The sequence below is a fragment of the Leptinotarsa decemlineata genome, unplaced genomic scaffold, assembly GCF_025532065.1.
Source record: "Leptinotarsa decemlineata unplaced genomic scaffold, Ldec_3_MD MMD2_tig00026369_RagTag_RagTag, whole genome shotgun sequence".
Lineage (NCBI taxonomy): Eukaryota > Metazoa > Arthropoda > Insecta > Coleoptera > Chrysomelidae > Leptinotarsa > Leptinotarsa decemlineata.
Genome location: NW_027412709.1, coordinates 2,937,604 through 2,958,877, shown reverse-complemented (window position 1 = coordinate 2,958,877; position 21,274 = coordinate 2,937,604). Strand labels below are relative to the sequence as shown.

Here is a 21,274-nt window from a genome sequence, read left to right as displayed (position 1 = left end):
CATGGGTTGAATCTGAAATGAACTCATAGTAAAGAAATATCGAAATATCAATAGTTCTACCTCTCTTGTTCAACTGCATTAGGGTATGGCGATTAATACATCTAGACAATTGAAAGAAGTCTTTCAACAAACTTTTATGCCCTATTGAAAATATCTCGAAATATATTGTGTATGCTGGAAGTGGTGACACAAAATTAAAATCACTTGTTATGGTTACCTACTTTTTTCTTCTCCCTCCATTTTAAAGTAATCATTACTTGTTTGACAGCAAGTAGATAATGGGTCATTTAGAATACACGTGTACCTTTTCACTCTGAAAAATTTACTCTGATAAATATGATCTCATGAATACATGCAATTGTCCAAAAGCCAAAATCATTGAATTTTCTCTCCAAATTCTCTGTAAAATCGAAATAAAAATCGTATTTTCAGTAAATTTATTGTTTAACAGTTTATGGGTTGGTAATTTATTTTTTAATACATTTATTTAATGTCGCATCAACCTCGAGGGTTATTAGCGACGATTCAAATTTCATAAAAGTATTGATTTCTTATAATAAATTTCATATACGGTGCAGCAGCTTTATACGTCTTGGAAAGGCAATTAGTTTTTCATAGTTACATAGTGGGTTGGTAATGAATCCAGTTATATCCGGGAATCAACAACTTCTTCTTTCAATCACAATCAGACATCCCATTTGCAATCGCTAGAGTCGCTCAGTGGTTACGCGTGTATATACTACGCGTGTAGTAATCCTACTGCTGGAAGTTTTTTTATGTAAACAATATAATTATATATTAGTATTATTTATCGGAGGATAGTGGTATAATGTGCCAATTTTAAATCATTTAATTAAGTTCTGACTGACTGGCTGAATGAGTTTATTATCCAAAGCCATCTTCTCAAACAAATATATGGTACTATTTCTTTCTACGGTCAGTTGTAGAAAAAGTATAGTATGCACCTCGTGGATAAGACCAATTACGTCCTCTAGGTAGGACGATTATGGTGGCCTTAAAATGGGCAAAGCGCGCGGTACGTTGTCCGAACAGAATACCCATATTGATAAAACAATTTCATGGTGATTTGGCAAAACATACTGAATAAATGACAATTAATTTGACAGACGCAGTTTCAACAAAACGTCAGTTATCAATTGTCTAAGTTCGAAAGTCCCTGTTAGAAGATCCTATATTAACTTCATTGGTAACTCAATCCCTCTTAATACTTGTCTGAGCTCTGTTCTTAAATTACACAACACAACAAAAAAATATTTTTTGAATGTTTTCTACACTAAATTAGTCAATTTCTACCAATTTTGGGGTGATAAAAACGAAAATAACAATGAAAAATTTTTATTAGCTCTGGTTTCTGAGATACACAGTACTTAATCTTAAAGAGTAGTTATATTATACGTGAAAAGTGAAAGTACATAAAACAATATTGTTATGTTTCTTTTAGAATAGTTTAAGTACAAAATTAATAAAAAAAAACATTATTCTTAGTGTTTTGACAAATAAAAGAAGTTTGTACCACCAAATTTCAATTGAGTCCATCCGATTCATTGTAAGATCGCTGTCGTTTAGCTTGTCTTTTATAAAACACTTCTGGAGCATCCCTACACACAGACCAGCAGTAGTCTGCAAGCATTGCTTCATTCCAACGGCCCTGATATCTCTGTTCCAGTAAGGCAATGTCTTGATGGAATCTTTCTCCATGTTCGTCACTCACAGCTCCACAGTTTTGTGGGAAGAAATTAAGATGAGAGTGAAGAAAATGAATTTTTAAGGACATGTTGCATCCAAGTTGGTGGTAAGCTTGAAGAAGCTCTTTGACCAATGCTGTGAAGTTATCATCTCTTTTGTTACCTAAAAACCCATGTACAACCCCCTTAAAGGCTTCCCAGGCTCTTTTTTCATTTCCTGTTAAAATCATGTCAAAAGCAGGATCATTTACGATTTCACGGATTTGAGGCCCAATAAAGATGCCTTCCTTGACTTTAGCATCACTCAACCTGGGAAACTTTGCTCTCAAGTACTTAAAAGGTTGTCCTTCCTGGTCCATGGCCTTCACAAAGTTTTTCATTAGTCCCAACTTAATATGTAATGGGGGAAGGAGAACATCCTTAGGATCTACAAGAGGCTCGTAAACTACATTTTTCTCATTAGGGTTTAGGTCTCGTGTAGGCCAGTTCATTTTTTTATAGTGAGATTTTCTATCCCGACTGTCCCACAGACACAAAAAACAACAGTACTTGGTGAACCCTAATTGCATTCCTAGGAGTATAGCAATGACTTTCAGATCACCACAGATGTGCCACTTGTGTTGTACATATTTGATTGATTGGAGAAGTGTTTTCATATTTATATACGTTTCCTTCATGTGAACTGCATGACTTATAGGAATAGAGGGTAGCTGATTTCCATTATGCAGAAGTACAGCTTTTAAGCTTAGTTTTGAAGAGTCTATAAACAGTCTCCATTCAGATGGAGTGTGATCCAAATTCAAGCAGTCCATCAAACCATTAACATCAGAACAAACTACGAGGTTTTCTTTTTTCTCAAAAAAAGGAAGCAAATCTTTTTGACACTGTCTCTACTGAGATATTTTCACATCATGTTTTAGAAGATTCCACTGTTGTAGTCTTGACCCTAACAGCTCAGCCTTTTCCTTAGACAAGCGAAGATCTCTTATAAGGACACTCAACTCTGCTTGACTAATTCTGTGCGGATCACTAGACCTATCGCTTACCTCAAAATCAGGGTCATAGGATGTAGAAGGATGGGTTGTTCCTTCTAAACAGTCTTCATCACCTTCCTCTAAAATTTCATAGTTTTGGGGTGGAGAAGGGACTGGCAAATTGTCTGAGTGTGGTACAGGCCGAAGAGCAGATGGGAGATTAGGGTATTTAACCGTTCCTCTTTTCTTCATAGATGAACCTTGCTTAATGGGAGGAGTTAAGCAGAAAAAACAGTCATCTGTATGATTGGTAGGCTCACGCCAAACCATAGGTACTGCAAAAGCCATTGCCCGGTTTTTATTTTTCAGCCACTCTCGCAATATGACGGAACAAGAATTACAACATATATGAGGAGCCCATGATTTATCTTGGTCCCCAACTTTCACACCAAAATGATGTTCATAGGCTGTCTTAACGATAGGTGTCATTTTACGTTTCTGAGCCTTAAATGTTATTTCACCACATATATAGCAAAAGCTATCGACAGAATTCACACACTTTCGAGGCATTTCAGATCAGCACTTAAATTAATTTAAAAATCAACTTCACACGATAATTTCAATAGCAACCACGTGCGTACAATTGACAAACTCACATAGGTTATGTTTACTACTTAAGAACAGCTGATGAGAGGGGTGTTATGTAAACAAACATGTGTACCAACTGTTGGTGATGAAATATTTCATTTGTTGAAAACTCAATATACATATATATAATATAATGATACTATATCTTGAAAACAAGAGCTAATATATAATTTTTATGGTCACTTTCGGTTTTAACACGTGGAAATACATTAAAATCATCTAATTTCAACCCCGAAACAAAAACTTTGTTGTGTTGTGTTACCAAATGAACTGCATATCTTTCGCAAGAAAATAAAAATAGAATCACAACCATCTATAAAACCATTCACTTCAGTGGTAAAAAAATCATCAATTGTGGTGGAAATCAATGAGGTTGACGTCAGAACCCAAAATATTCTATCGATATAAATAGCCACTAGCTTTGGATCCAGAGCAAAAGGCATGTATACCTAGTAATAACAAATGATTAATTTTCACTCTTATACATACCTATCATTGAGTAAACATGAAACTCAATGTAAATTGTATTGAAACACGTATATATCACAAATATCAGACGAAGTATTTATCTACTCTCTATACTTGCGTGTTTCAATAACTCTTGCAATGACGAGACTCTGATTGAAATCTCTGCCTCCGCTGAAGTTGATGTAGAAAATAATAAAATTGACTATTCTTTGGATAGTTCCCAAACATGAATTTATAGTTTCCAAGGCGAAGGGTGGAAAAATTAAGTCATGTACTGTAAAATTTCCTAATGATCAAAATCCAGCTTTTTCACCGTACCATAAAATCCTAAGGAGTGTTCAAAGCTTTAGACTCTCTTCTAGTAAATATTAATGAAAGTACCACCATACCTTCAGTTCGATAAAACTTGAAATTTGTAAAAACATTGAATTCATTCTTTCAACTAATTGGTGATGTAGAATTTTGCTTCTTTTTGCAGTAGGTACTCCTTTGGATATAAAAAAATCCATTTAGATCCGATATAAAATATTTTACGGATTTTTTGAAAGCAATCACTAAATTTTAATTATTTGTCAATGAAAAAATGAACCAATCGCTTTGAAAAAATAAAGATTCTATTTTTGTGAAAAAAATATTCAATGTTCGTGTATAATTCCTTTGAATCAAATGTTGTTATTTTTTTAATCAGTGTGGCAATCTGGCAGTTAAAAAAAATTACATTTTCAAATTGGATAAATTTGTTCACAAAAAACTTTTTTCTTCAGCGACCAGTATTGCTACCGATCAATCAGTTAGAACCGATAAAAATCACGAATTAGAAATAGGGAAAAAGCAAAAAACAATAATTTTTGAATAGTGTACGGATGATTTGAAAAAATCCAGTCAATATCTCGAAGAAATGTATAGATTGCAACTAGAAAACCCACTCTTCCAACATTTGTATAAACAAATAAACAAAAACATGAGAGTCATGTCACCTTAACAAAAAACGTTTTTTTCACAATGAAATGGATCATTCAGACTGGTAAATATTCTGTCTAAAAAAACACAAGTTCAACTAAACCCAAAATATCAGTCTTTCAATCAATATTTTTAATATATCCCGTGCGATATTGTTCAAAAATACCTCTCTTTAACTTTGAAAACTATCTGATATCTTCTTTGTCTCCTAGGGATTCATTGTTACTTATTCCGTATTCTCTAACAGAATTATACCATCTCTTACTGAATAAATTGAAATAGTAAATTTATCTTTCGAAGGGAATATTTCCAGATATAATCAAGACAGAAAAGAACCTATGAATAAAAATGGCGATTAAAGGCTCCTGATAAATTATCGACCTATCACAGTTGATTCCAGTTTCTTCGAAATATTTGAATATTCATATGCCCACATCATTTTGTGAAAAGAACAAAATTTTCTCAGTCAACCAACATGGATTTGTAGATAATAAGTCTACTTCGACAGTAGCTCATTGCTAATATGAGAAGATGGTGGTAGACTTTATCGATGCTGGGAAGATACACAAATGCGGAATTGGGGATATATCCCACCAGTGGCTATGCAGTTTCCTTATCTCAAAAAGTTAATATGTAGCGATCAATGACATCAATTCTCCGAAGAAACAGGTCACAATTGGAGTTTCTCAAGGCTCTGTGCTGGGCCTCATATCATTCATTATTTATATTAATGACGTAGATAAATCACCGGTCCAATCTGCATTCACTATGTATGCAGATGATACATCTCTCATAGTTTCAAATAAGTCTGATAATATATCAGAGGAATGTGTTTCCCATTTGGTAGACTGATTCAATGCCAACCAATTGAATTTAAATATCGAAATAAAACAAATTCTGTGCGATTTCATGACAGACTAAAAATTGTCCTGCAATAAATATTTCTCTGGAGATGCCATTTACGTGAAAAATATTTAAGAAGTCAAGTTTTTGGGCCTTCATATGATTGTCGTACCTGGAACAACCGTTGCTGAATACTGATATCCAAAGTCGATTTCTTCTCTTATCAGTTTAGGTCCGCTTCTAAGCATACCCTGAAGCTGCTGGATTCTATCCAGAAAAGTGCCATCCGCCTGATTGGAGACTCGAACATCACTTGCAATCTTGATAGTCTGAACATCGAAGAAAGGTTGGATATTTGTCTCTCTTTTATAGATACTTTAACAAGAGGTGTTCAAGTGACTTGGCATATTTAATTCCACCAAGAGCGGTACATATCAGAAATACGCGACGTGCGGACTGTAGCTGCTCAAGAACTCTTTCATTTGGAGAATTGCGTGTATGTGGAATGAACTTTCTGAGAACGTTTTTTCAAATGTATTTATAATTTCCAGCAATTTAAATTCAACGTGAATCGCTACTTTCGCACAGGCACCGCTCTCAGAGCGCCTTAAGGATTATCCTGTAGTGCTTGTGTTCTGTCCCCCAAAAAAAGAAAAGAAGAGGAATCCGAAATTCTTCCTCATGATCAACTGATGAGATTATATTATTATGAATGGATTAACCTGTTACTACTGTTATTATACATGATAAAAATTAAAGAATATTTTTTTAATCTAGACGCGTTTCCCTAACACTGTAGCTTTACTACCGATGATAATTAAACTTTAACAATTTTTTTCAATTCTAGACACGTTTTGCTAACACCGTAACTTCATTGCCGTAGCTTCACTATCAATGAAGGTAGGCGAAAAGTGTCTAGAATAAAAAAATGTGAACATTGTTTAATCATTGTTATGGACAGATGATATTCTGCTCAGATTGGGTCGAAACTGCGATACGGAGTGCGGCTTTGAGAATTATCTAGTTCATCATTGTGGAATTGGCCGCGGTGGTAGTGCGCCCGACTCACGATCGGAAGACCGTGGGTTCGATTCCTGCCTCGACCAGATATTTTTCCCGAGAGAATTTATCTGGTTGAAACTGAGATGATTCTGCAACCGTGTTAGGATTCACACGTTGAAAGGTAAGACCTCGTTAGTCCTTAGCTCGCACAAGTTTCTCAACTTCTGAGAGTTGTCGTTCGTATGGGGGCGACAGCTGATTAATGGAAAAACAGATTTTAAACAGAGAGATCATCTGCTGCGTTCATAGCACAAAAGCCCATCAAACGCTTTCTCTCAGGTAAGTACCACTTCAAATCCCTTATAGTTTTGAGGGTTTTAACCTTACCACCCCTATTTATATTTGGAACCGCTTTATATGGTTACACGAACAGTAGCAGTTTTATAGTAGTTATTTCAAAATACAACATCAATACTCGACAAAAAAAAGATTTTATATATTTCATCGTAATACGAAAATTCACTACAATTCAAATAAATCAATGGCTCCCAGAGTATTTAATTCGATTCCAAATGATATGAAAATATGTAAAACAATATACACTTTAAAAAAAAGGTCTGAACAATCTGTTGGTTGAAGGCTTCTACTTCGTTGAAGAATACTTACAAAAACGAAATGTTATCGAACCTGTATAAGTTGTAATGTGTATACACAAAGTCATTTGTCATAATTTTTTTTATTTTTAAGGAAGTCTTTATTTATTTATTCATTTACGGAATGTCTATTCGTCTTATGACGAATCCTATAACATTTTTGTATTGTCTGATGGAAAATAAATTATTATTATTATTATGTGGTATGAAAATGAAATTGAGCAAAACGCAGCATGAAAAGAGTGTAGAAATCGTTTAAATGTTCATTGCGAATTATCTCTATTATTATTAAAATAATCACAAACAGAATTGACAATATTAATTACATTAATATAGAGGAAATTTCGAAACGAAATATAATCTTTTATCATCAAATTGAATTCTATCAGTGTAAGTATTTTCACATGAGCGGAATTAAAAAAATTAGGTTTACCATAAGCTAGGAAAATCAAACGAATTCAGGTATCATTATATATACAATCAAAATAAAGAAAATGGACAGTCGGTTGGAAAATATCTCCTTTTTTCCTGGTGAATCTCCAACATAAAGTATGATGATAATTAACCATACAGAGAGAATCATTAAATAAACGACAGGTCTTATAATTAGAGAAAAACTAATACTCAAATCGAAAGTTCAAAATGGTGACGCCGTTTTTGAAAATTAGATGTTACTCACATGAAGTACTTTTTCCTCCGAAGAGAGTGAAACGGCAAACTTTAATACAAAATACTATAACCAAGCCAGTAAAAATGGACATTATTTCAACAAAGTAAAGAACTTAGGCATTAATCCTCAGAGGGCATATAAATAAATTTTCCAATGGGAATGAGAGTGGTAGTCCAATACTCATTTTCGAACTATGCGATTCATGGAATGAAAATTTCAGAATGGGATCATCTGTTAACTGATGAGGAAAATGAGGAATTTTTATGGGTATTCAAGTAACACTTCAGTGTGATATTTTCAGTAGACCGTTCACAAAACTGCAACACGTGTTTAACTATACAATGGCTTCCTCTAGCGTCTTCAGAAGCTTAACTGTCCAGTGGCAATCTCACAATAAAGTGTTACTTGAATAAGTTATGGACTTTCGTCAAGTATTGGCCAATTCCGTCATATATTTTTATGGGCTAAGAAATTCGACAGTTTCCAAGAAGTTGGACAAAAGGGTTTGACTTTCGTCCAGATGGGAGACTGGCATTTGGTCAGGGATTCTTTTATCGGTTTGGCAGTGAGCCCTTTGTTAGGACCAGGCAGGGCTACCTAACATCGACAGGGCATAATTCCATGAAAAAACATATGTGTTCCTAGAGACACGCCCTACTAGAGAAATGAAAAAAAACTACATTCCAACTGAATGCCGGAATATAGTCAACAAAAAATTTGAATGATCAATATGAATTTTAGAGCACGGTAGTACCCTGTATACCTACAATCTACATTGGGGGTACTAATAACCAGAAAGGTATCATTGATTTATCCTGAGATATAACAAAATAATAGCCTAGCTGTAACAGACATACAAATTTGAATTTGACAAGATAGCTACCGCATTATTAAAATTTGAAGCAGTATCTTCTGATTGGGATTACGGTGCGTATTAATTGTTTTACTAGGTGGATCTAAAACTTACCGTTACATGTTTGTCGTAACAACAAAAATCTCTCCATTCACGAATTGAAAGTTTATTCGAATCAATTGATGTTCTGGGATATTGTAAGCATTTTCATTAACTGAAAGGTAGAACTGGAACCACTGACGTAGAATCAATCCAAAACAAGACCTGTTTTCAAACACCAGAACTGCAACAGTCTTTTTGAGGCACGTTTCACCAGCCGACTGGTGGAAGTGAAAGTTTTTTTGAACGATAACAACATTTCCAAATGGACTATCTTCAGTGTCATTGCTTTTCGAGTTTGAAAGCCGTGGATTTTTGGAATTTCTTCCTGACGTTTCGCCATGATGGTTAAACCTCTGAAGAAGCTAGCCACTCGCGCCATCGAAATGTCAGGAAGAAATTCCAAAAATCCACGGCTTTCAAACTCGAAAAGAAATGACACTGAAAACCTCAGCCGTGAAAGTCTAAACCATTTTGTGGACTATCTTGTAAAGCAGGTTACAAAACTGTCTTTTTATTTTCAGACATATGATTCATATTTTTTTTCAGTTAAAATGATTCACAGTTACCACAAAAATTCTATATTGAGTGAATCAAATACCAGAAATTTGATGTAATTTTCTTTATGTAACAGCTCGTCGATATGACTACCGGTAACCATGAAACTGTAAACATCAGTTTCGTTTCAGAATTTCACACTCTGTATGTAAAATATTAATTCCTATCCACAGAGGCACTCCTAGACGTGTTTCGTTCCATTCATTAACTACTGCAGTGCGTAATAGTAATATTTACAAATTCCACTCTCTCGTAATCACCATAACATTTAATGCTGGTCTCAATTTTCCAGTTCATTTCGTTTAAAAAATGGTGATCAGATTTTTCAAGCCTTTTAATTAATTATGCTATCATGGTTTGGCTATTATGTCGACGTTAATATTATTTTGGTGTTCAGTTTTTATGGACAAGAGTTAAGGTAGAAAAATTTCACCACTTCTTAGATTTCAACAATTGAAATCATGGGCTATCCTCAGTATACTAGTTATAAATCACACATATTATTTTTGTCGATCTTATATTAAGTCTTCCTCGGCCCTCTTTTCTCCTCTGATTTACTTAAGACCAATTTTGGAAATCTTCATTGTGGCATTCTCCACACATGATTCAAATTATTTCATAAAATGAAGTTTAATTAACCAAATAGTCAATTCAATTAGCAAATTAGCGCGCTCCTTAAATATTTATGAAATGAAATAACAATTTATAGGCCAAAAATGAAATATATGAAATCATAAGTGTTTCGTTCAGTAAGGCGTATTAGCTAACACATTTCTCAAACACCCGAACAGCAATAATCTTCTCGACGCGCGTTTCATAAACCAAGTTGGCCCCTTCAGGTGATGAAAGGAACTGATTCCCAAACTCTAAAAATGGCCTCTATTCGTATCCAAAAGGGTACACTTTGACCTTTTCTTTCCGACACACATCAATGATGTTTGAAGGTGGTTGACAATGTTTCGTGGTGTATTTCATCAGTTCGGACTTCCATTTTCTAATATAAGATAAATTGATTTGGAATTCCTGAAAAAAATTAAGAAAATTAAAAAATATCAACCGAAAATAATAATTTTATTAAACAAAAAAACTGAAATTATAAAGAAATAACATACAAGCCAAACAATCCAAAAAAATAGAAAATTGAAATATTAATAAAAGTTTGGTTTGGAATCTTTTAATTTTTATTTTTCATTTTTTGTTAATATTATTTTTTAATTTTCAGCTTTCATTAATATTTCAATTTTCTATTTTTTTGGTTGTTGGCTTGTATGTTATTTCTTTGTAACTTCAGGTTTTTCGTTTAATAAAATTGTTATTTTTTTAAATTTTTTTTAGGGATTTCAAATCAATTTTTATTATATTAGACAATGGAGGTCCGAATGGTATCCTATAACTGATACCACTGTTCAAAACATAAGTTATTCAGGAATCAGGAAACGTAAATATAGTGTCTCGGTTATGTTTCTTGTATTACAATAATGATTTTAAATTGATGGGGTATATTTTTAGATGGAATACTTTTTGGGAAAGGAAGGTTTTGGTATTCTACTTCCAAAGAAAGGAAAGAAACAAAGAAAGTTAACAAAAGTTAACTCTATACAAAGATGTGTTGATCATGCAAAGAAATAACTTTCAGACACAAACTCTCGAAACAGCTACTTTCATATAAACATTGAATTACACGAAATAAATATACTTAAACAAATTCTTTCATTTAATTGAGGCATCCAATCGATAAAATTATCAAATAATTTGCAAATTTTGAATAATCAAGTTGCCTTACTTTGGATCCCCTTTTTTTTAAAGGATAAAGCGCCTCAAGGCGCTCTCAAAGCGCTGCCTGTGTGAATGTAGTGATTCACATTCGATTTGAATCGCTGGGTATTAAATCCATTTGGAAAAACGTTCCCAGGAAGTTTATTCCACAAGAACGCAGTTTTCCAGATGAAAGAGTTCTTAAATAGGAAAGTTCGAGGTGTACTGAGTTGAACGTCAAAACGATGAGCAGCCACAGTCCATTGCGTATTTCTGATATGTACCGCTCTTGGGGGAATTAAATGTGCCAAGTAATTTGAACACCTCCTATGAAAGGATCTATAGAAGGAAGACAAATCTGTAACCTTCATTCGATGTTCCAGGCTACGAAGGTTGCACGTGATATTCGCGTCTCCAATCAGGCGGATGGCTCTTTTCCGGATGGAATCCAGCAACTTCAGGGTATGTTTGGGGGCAGAGCTTCATACACGAGAACAATACTCTAAAGAAGGTCTGACCTGAGCTTTATAAAGAATCAAAAGTTGCTGATGTGTGTACAGTTTTCTGGTACGGAACAGTGTTACAAGCTTTTGAGAAACAGCCTTTGCAACATAATTGTGCCAAGACATATTGGTGTCCGTTCTAAGCCCCAAAAAACTTATCGAAGCAGAATTGTCTGACCTGACATTATTATATCTGGCTCGGAGATATTCATCTTCTTGGAGAAAAGCGATGCCTGGGTATTTGTGGCATTGAATTGAACCTGGTTACTTTCAACCCAATTCGAAGTCACTTCTAGATCCTCATTAAGATATGCAACCTCCTGCTGCCGATGAAGATGTGCTGTTGTCGGCAAAGCAATATATTGGATTCTTGGTTTTTTCCAGTCGTTGATATAAAATAAAACACCAGCGTTGATGGTGAAAGTATTCGAGATATATCCATCGATGGTCACTTACAGGGAACTTCTTTCAGGAAGCTGAAGAGCCATACACAGAAATGATCCGACAAGCCATAGCAACCCCTCATGCAAACACTCATGCCACACACAGTCAAAGGCCTTAGAAATACCAAGCGTCACAGCTCTTGATTCACCATGTTTCTGGATTGCGTTATTCCAAATATGGATGACATACGATAGAAGGTCGCCTGTTGATGTTTGTTTCCGAAAGTCATATTGATGTTGAATCCTTATAAATATTTGAGAATATGGTGGTCTACGACTCTCCATGATTTTTGATATCACTGATAGCAAAGCGACTGATCTATAGTTATTTGGAAGATTTTTTCTTGCCCTTTTTGGGAATAGGCTAAACGCAAACAATCTTCCAACGAGGAGGAAAAACCTCTTTCTTGTAAGACAGGTTGAAAAGTTTGCAAAATACTTCATCAGGGCCAGATGCCTTGTTGAAATTGAGCTGGTTCAAAACTCGCCTGACTATACGCTGTCGAGAAGTAATTTCCGGCATTGTGGATTCTAGTGTGGGAATAGTGGGCGGTGTCTTTCCCAGAAAATCGACTGTGGAGTGGGACGCAAATTATTCAGCTAGTAGATTTGCTTTTTCTATGGCTGTTGTTGTAATTGCACCATCCGCTGGTATTAGTGGTGGAATTGTAGATTTTGTATAGCTCTAATTAACAGCTTCAGCTTCCGACCAGAAGGATCTAGACCTCCCATATAGGAATAGGAGGCAACGAAACAGTTGACCGAAGCGCACGTGAGGCAATAATAAACCCGAACCAGGAAGACTCACAGCTCACTTTCTACACATGTTTGAAATCATATATAAAAAGTTTGCTGAGGGATTTCTGGAATAAAAAATGACAAAATACATATTCCTAACCCAAAGAAATCAAAACAGCGGTAGGACTGTGAGATCATGGAACTCTGACGAGAAGAGAACAAGTGATTGTGACTCGACTCAGAATATGACTTACTCATGAATACCTGATATCTCGAGGAGAGGAACCACATTATCAAATTTGTGATATGCCACTTACAGTTAAACACATCATAACGAAATGTCCGATGTTTCAAATAGATAGAAACAACTACAATATACCTTAAGATTTGAAAGAAGCTCTAGAACGACATCAAGTGAAGAATATGATATGCTTTTTAACTGCTTTGAACCTCATTAGGAAATTGTAACTACTACCTATGGATTTGTAGTAGACATACTCCGCCGCTAATAACAACAGGTTTATGCGGGTGATTGTGAATAAATAAAAATTAAAAAAATGTGTATATGAACACTGAATTACAAATTCAATCACGTGTCGAAGTTTCAAAATAACGGTTTGGTGTTGGGATAAAACTCCAGTCATTACTACACCAAAGGTTCCAAACAGTGCATTAGAAGTACTGAATTATACAAAAATACTTTATTTAATTGAGTTTGTATTCCAAACATTTTTTTATGGAATTGAATCAGATATAATTCATAGGATTGCTACACAATATAGTGTATGAAAGAAGTAAAATTTCACTCACATGAAAAACTGTCATTCTCTTGGTGGACATCCATGTTTCAGTTTGTTGCTGAAGAGGCAATGAGACAAGTTTCTAATTCCAAAACATCGATGTTCGCTGTGAATTTTACTAGTTTGAACTTCCGTTGTCTAATATGGTTCTGATATGATTCGAAATCTATGAATAACAAATAAAATTAGAATGAATAGCTAAAATATCAATTACATTAAGCAATATAACGTGAAATGAAAATATAATAAAACGAATAAAACAGTCAATACAAGATAAAAATGACCACAGAGTGAAAATAAATAAAAATGAGATTGATTAAAAAATTAGAGAAATTAATGAAATAAAAAAAATTCAAACCAAGTTACTTCACGAAGTTTCGATTGTTAGTATTCGGGTGATGACTGGTGATGTCCGACATTGGAAATGACATTGGTCCATCTAAGTGAAATTGTTTAGTAATCCTGTGAAAGATATCTGATCAGTTCCATACCGAATGTTTGAAGTACAAACTGAATAGGAAAAAGTTTTTTTGTATAATTTCAATGTTCATATATAAGTAGTTGTTTCGAAAGTACTATTTCTTTCCTGAAGTTCAATGTTTATATAAAAGTAACTGTTTCGAAATAGCTGTTTCCTCCAATATGCGTCTGCTTTCTTCCTTCCTTTGGAAGTTTCTACATTTTTTGTTCAAAGATAGAGAAGTAGAAAGACTTTCTCTCCACTAATAATTTTCTTTTGAAAATATTTAGTGTTCTGGAAATATGGAACTTACTATTTACTGCGTAAAATATTTATGAATTTGAAATTCATTTTTACGATAGAGAGTTATACTCATAATGAGGAAGTACCATATATTTGCTTATGAAATAAAATTACTAAACAATATGATATGTGGAAAAGAGAATTAAAACTTTCTATGTTTTTTACCACATTTATTTGTAACTAACGTTACTGCAGTTTCGTCCTATTAGGACAATTTCAAACTTATACAAATAAAAGTGGTAAAAAACATAGAAAGTTTTAATTCTCTTTCCTTCATTGTGATTTTCTACCACGTAGTAACGGCTACATCCTTCATTTATCAATATGATATGTATAAATAGTAAATTTGCAATTCACTTTTATAGCAATACTTCTATAGATGTATCAACATTGTAAATACTCATTTGATTCTTTTGATTGGGATTGCCCTAGAATATGGAATTACCTGAGACAGAGTCACTTAACTTCGAAATTTCTGAAGAAAAATAAGTGGAACGAGTGTAACTATATTTTTTTCAATAACTATTTTATTTTGAAATCTGAGTTAAAAATGATCCCAATAGTTTAATCGATAAAGAGTAATTTATATGAAATTTGGTATGTTGAAACACAACTCGCGAAAAAATGCTGACCAGACTATGATCAATCAAAAATTCAAGAATGTATTTTTCAAAACATTATACTTATTTATTTATTGAACAAATTTCATACTAATTGAGAGTATAAAACTTTTAGAATATATACAAACGTTGGGTTGGTGTAACTATTGGGTAGACAGGTATCTTTTTGAAGATGATCACTTGGTGATCGAAACACGTGTCGAGGTGTTAAAAATAACGATTTAGTGTTGGGAAAAACTCCAGTAATATTCATAAACAGATAAATCGATATCAGTGTCGATAATACTCCCATAAACACGAACATGAACTAAATAATAAATACTAAAATTAAATCACAATTCTTTGATAAAAAAATCAACAATTTGTCTCTTTTTAGGAGCTCATTCATTTCCTTAAAGTCTAAGATCCCTATCTGTTTAATGGATGAAAAGTATTATATTCCAGGAACATAAACTAAATAATAAATACTAAAATTAAATCACAATTCTTTGGTAAAAAATTCCACAAAATGGATTTATAAAGTTAGGTAGAGTCTCTTTTCAGGAGCTCATTTCTTTCTCTTAACAGATCATTTCTTTCCTTCATTAAGACTACTTTCTGCTTTTGAACTTCTAACTTCTGTTTTTCAACTTCTATTCTCTCTTTATGATATTCTTTCCTATCTCTTCTTAATTGCTCTAAGGTGATATTTAAACAAATCTCCACCTATTTTCCACATGACTTGAACTGTAGTTAGATTTAAGAATCTCATTAATTTCTGCAGCAATAACTTCCTATAGTCTTTTTAAATTCTTGATTTCAAAACTCCCAACCTTTGGACGATATTTTTTATAAAGATCTAACATTACTTTTGTCTGGTCGCTACTCCAATTAGCAACAAATTCATGTTCACGTTTTTTTTGTAGTCAGGGCTGGAATGGGTGTAATGTTGATTGTTCTGTGTTAACCACTGCTGGAGCAGGCAAAATTGAGAATTCTTTAAGTGAACCTAAAATATGAACATCTTTAATTACACAAATTAATTATTGTGGTGACCTACTTACCTCCCTGTTCCATGTTGATTGGTAAATAAAATAACCTCCTTTTACTCTCCAGAGATACACTTGATTAGATTTATTTTTAAAGGTTATGCTGAAATTCCATTCCAAACGTCAGTTGAACTATCAGCTGTTCCAATCAGAAATTTCAAATTGATCAGAAACCAATATTTAACAGACATGCGCGTTTACAACAATTTACTAACTGTTGGAAATCTGTTGGTGACTCAAGGTTGGAACGAACCTATAATTGTGTTCCCAACTCCCTCGAACAATTAAATTTCACAAATTTCAAAACTAAATATAAAGACTATTTGTTTGATTGAAATCAAAGTAAATTATTGATATCCTGTAAGGAATAGGTAAACCAATCTCTTTAGGTAAGGTGTTTGTTCGTATTTATATTATAATATCATTATATATTACAATCTCAGTTTTATTTTTTATTCTTTTTCTTTTTTTTTCAGGGTTAAGTGGAAGAACATTTTCTGTAATTATAGTATTACGGATGATATATATATATATATATATATATATATATATATATATATATATATATATATATATATATATATATATATATATATCAATGTATATTACAATGTATATTATAATGTAGGTTTTCACGGATGGTAGAATATGATGTGTTGTTCTTCCGGGTGTTCATCCGTTGTGTACTATTCGATAGTCGACGTTTCGCCATCATCTCAGATGCCATTATCAAGACGAGTTACTGCTTCGCTTCGAGAGGTGTAACAGTTACACCTCTCGAAGCGAAGCAGTAACTCGTCTTGATAATGCCATCTGAGATGATGGCGAAACGTCGACTATCGAATAGTACACAACGGATGAACACCCGGAAGAACAACACATCATATATATATATATATATATATATATATATATATATATATATATAACAGAATAATTAGTGACTCAATTTGTGAGGTTGCGGTCAATAGCTGGGCTGTTACAAAGAAAACTCTTTGTTATATGTCAAGCTTTCGGTATATTTCACACCTTCGTCAGGACAACTACAATAATAAGATTATATATCTTGTAAAAAATATATAAATATGGAGAACTTACTAACGTGAGAATAAAATATAAAATGGTTCTCACGTTAGTAAGTTCTCCATATTTATATATTTTTTACAAGATATATAATCTTATTATTGTAGTTGTCCTGACGAAGGTGTGAAATATACCGAAAGCTTGACATATAACAAAGAGTTTTCTTTGTAACAGCCCAGCTAGTGGCTGCAATCTCACAAATTGAACCGATTTATATATATATATATATATATATATATATATATATATATATATATATATATATATATATATATACATTACACATTGTTATGTGTATAAAGGTGCCCTGTTGAATAAAATTATTTGCTAGTAAAACTAGTTATAGTGGTTTATTGATATATACTGCAAATTGGTCTCCCAGTAACCTATTCAAACTAAGTAATCCCAACATATACTATCAATAACAAGATTTGCTCATTTACAAAATATTTCCAAATTTCTAATGGTTCCTTGAGTGATCTTGTAGGTAATCTTGTGGTAGGCGAGTAACTTTATTTTCAGATATGGTTCGTACAGTTTTTGGTGGTACATTTTTTCTCTTCTTTGTTATCTTATCTCTTCATACATAATGAAACATTTATTTTCTTCTTCACCATCATCACTTTCGTTTTCACCATCAGCACTATCGGAAACTTCCTGTTCAGTATCGGTATCCATTTCTCTCGTTTTCACTAAATCTTCCTTTTCAGACGATTGTCTATCATCATAGATAACGCTGTCCCCATTCTCCTCCATCATAAATTCTTGCATCATCTTTTCTAGGCATGCCTGCTCCCTCATTGTCACCCATGACTGTAAAATGTTTCAATAAAACATAACAAGTCTAAATAATAAAAAAAACTTACTTTTGTCAAAAATTGTTCCTTTGCAAAATATAAATAAAAGTGGCTTCAATACCCGCTTCGGTCCGTGAAATCGAAAATGCATACACAAATGTACAAGAATCAACTTCAAATTACGTGCTGGACTTTATTAGATAGATTTAGGAAGGTACTGAAACAGAAGATAATTTCATGCATGCGTTAAAAATGCTTTACTAAATTTCCTTCAGTGCTGGTATCATAGACCGTGAACGGATACTGCAGGGTTAAGGAAAGGAAGTTGACTATTGTGTTCAATCTCTATTAAAATTTTATTGTTGGTTTCTATTCGCTAATGTAACTCAAATTAGAGAATGAACCTTTTTCCTGAAGTACGAAAAATCACTCACTAGCAGCGCTAGTAGTTCAATAGGGACAAACACTGCCTAAACATATAAAAAAGAATGCTTTTAACAGAAGAAGATGTTCCTGGAGCAAAACTAAAATTTGCAACTGTAATGGATAACAATGTTGTGACATTAAAACGTTGGCTTGCATGCCGTAATTTAAAAGTAACTGGAAAAAAGTGAATTGATAGACAGGTTAGTATACAGACTCTCGTAAAAGAGTAGCGGTAGATTCAAACTGTAATACATGAATTTGAAAATAATTATGAATTTCAGATTTATTTCCGAGTGAAATATGAATCAAATATAGATGGTAATGAAATAAATTTAATCAAATATAATAAATGAATATGATTTAATAAACGATTGAGGTTTTATATCTCATTCTAATCAATAGAAATTAACTATGAGAAATTTACTGTTTATTTCATGTTTAGAGCATACATATGAATATTTATTTACTTTTTGCACTGTTAAATCCACTCTCCTAGAAGCATGTATCCATTTCTTACATCTAACCTCATCAATATGAGGTTTTATAAATGGTATAAAAGACATGTTTTTTTCCGGCAATGCTTTGTTGGCATTATACTAGCACAAAATAATTTTTTATATCAGATTTTTATTTTTAAATAATGAATTAATATTACGTAAATAACACTGTTTTACATGTGAATAGTTTATGTTTGTCCCTACTTGTGACACGTTCGCTGTACTATTCTCAGGAAATAGGCTCATTATGGCTTTTATTCGAAATACCAAAAACATCATATCTGCACCAAACTTTGATGGAGAACTGTTGTTTCAGACACATTGTCATATTTCGAATTTCAAAACTTAATATTTCAAGACTCCTTTGACATCTGTCGAGGACGTTTGGAAATAAAGCGAACCAGCGAAGAAAATCCGCGAGTATCTTTAGATTTTTTCAATTCCGAAACGTTAAGATAAGTATTCGTATAATTTTTCAAACTCTTTTTTCGATATGCAAAATTATGAAATGCGGCTCATGAAAAGAAAATATTTGGCCCAATCACGAGAACAACTTGTGAATTCACTGAGTTTGAATGTCAATCGATCTGAAACCTCTGTGATTTATAACCACACATGGTAATATTTACTTTTTGGACAATTGAATGTGTAGTAGGGTCATAACGCTATATAGATTTGTTGAAAGTTGAAGTCACCGGATTTGAACGAAACAGCTTTAGTATTATATTTCTGCATTTATGTTTACCTGATCATATTTCATGTTCTCTAGGGCCATTTATAAAAAACCAAATGGTCTCGTTCGTTTACCGACAGTATTTATCACTCATTTCACCCCTTTATACAAACACATAACGAATATCTACACACCCCATCCCTTATCGCCAATTTCCTACATTTGCTCGATGAATTCGTCAATTAAAATTCAAGTATTCTCTATTTTTATAGGGACCCCTATAACTGCGTATGGTCGAGTTGATTTGACTACCACTAGGGTGTGATAAGCGGCATATTAGTTCACAAGGGAGATACTCAAAAGTTAGTATTACCCCTCATGGATCACTAACCACATCTGAGCATATGTCATGTCGAGAAGCCTATTAAATCCCGGTTGGTACGGTGATTAATACCAAGGGTGTAGAACTCGGGTAGGGCGGGACACTTTGGAAAAGTTACCAGTAATTGAAAGATCACTTTATAATCACTTCATATGATATATAACAACAGAGCATTGCGATTCAGTGTTGAAATTTTCACAAGAACAATTTTAAATTTGCAATTGTTGGGTTGTATGATACATTCATCAAGTGGGAAAACATTAAACAATGGTCGACAGTGAAAGTGGACACTTTCCATCGGAAGCAAACTATTATTGTGTAGACCGTGAGAACAAATAATAAATATTAGTAGAGTAGTTAGTGTCGGAATCGAAGCTTTATTTTCTAAGTATAATTGTTGTTGGTTATTTTTGTGACAATTAAAGATTTTGGACTTGCTGCACTTCTTTAAAAAATCAATGATACTATTTGTCAACTTTCATTACAGAATTTCTGAAGGTACTCATTTGGTAGTTTCAGAAACTACTATAATATTTTTAATTTGTGGTTTCCGAGTTTCTTAGCCCTCTCATTTTTTAAGGCCCGATATTTCGAGTTCTACTGCGACAGACATCATCAAAAGTGAAGCAGCAATGATCGAAGTGATCTACATTGCTGCTTTACGCAAATTGGAAATGCCGATCGATCTCATTCGGTGGTCGATGAAGAAGCTTGATTTTGCAACATTCAGGGAGTCTAGTTTACATTCATACTGTCGATCCCAAGGATGGCGTATTGCAGGAGAGAATTTTACTATTTACAGCTTTTCAAATGTAGGAAGAGCTCTATTAATTTCGATATGGTCTAGGAAACGCGTAAGAAATGAGAATTCTCAAGTCGATTTCCAGTTTTGACAACCTGTACATAAAGCTCAATTATTGATAATGGTTCTGAAATCCAACTCACTTAAAATTAAAGCAATGAAGTATTTCCTGACCCCTACCAATGCTAACTGAAATCTTTCAAGTAATATCATTTCAATCATTAGAAAACAAACTGAACAGAGATATTAGTTAATATGAAGTATTCGTGAAGCAATTGTTCAGAATTTTTGATCAACTGATTTGCGAGCATTCTAGGACCATTCAAAAGCAAAAATATTTCCTAAAAAAATTCAATATTATCTTTTATGAAAGACTTTAATCAACTGCTGAAAATATCGGTCTTGGTTTTTAGTATTTTCCAAATTGTTCATATTAGAGTCGTTTTCATTTCATTTTATTTTTTCATCAGTATCTATGGAATTGAGACTCATACTCTTTCTTCCTCTGTAGCTCCTGAGGCCACTAGCAG

The 21,274-nt window shown here is 33.3% G+C and overlaps 1 long non-coding RNA gene across 1 annotated transcript; it reads right to left on the bottom strand.

The window, feature by feature from the left end:
• Nucleotides 1-17,492: 17,492 nt before the first annotated feature.
• On the bottom strand, nt 17,493-20,280 carry LOC111507987 (uncharacterized). Its single transcript, XR_012468043.1, has 3 exons — nt 19,633-20,280; nt 18,034-18,181; nt 17,493-17,980 (listed from the first exon to the last, which is right to left on the bottom strand). It is a non-coding gene; the product is annotated as an uncharacterized lncRNA (long non-coding RNA).
• Nucleotides 20,281-21,274: the final 994 nt, after the last annotated feature.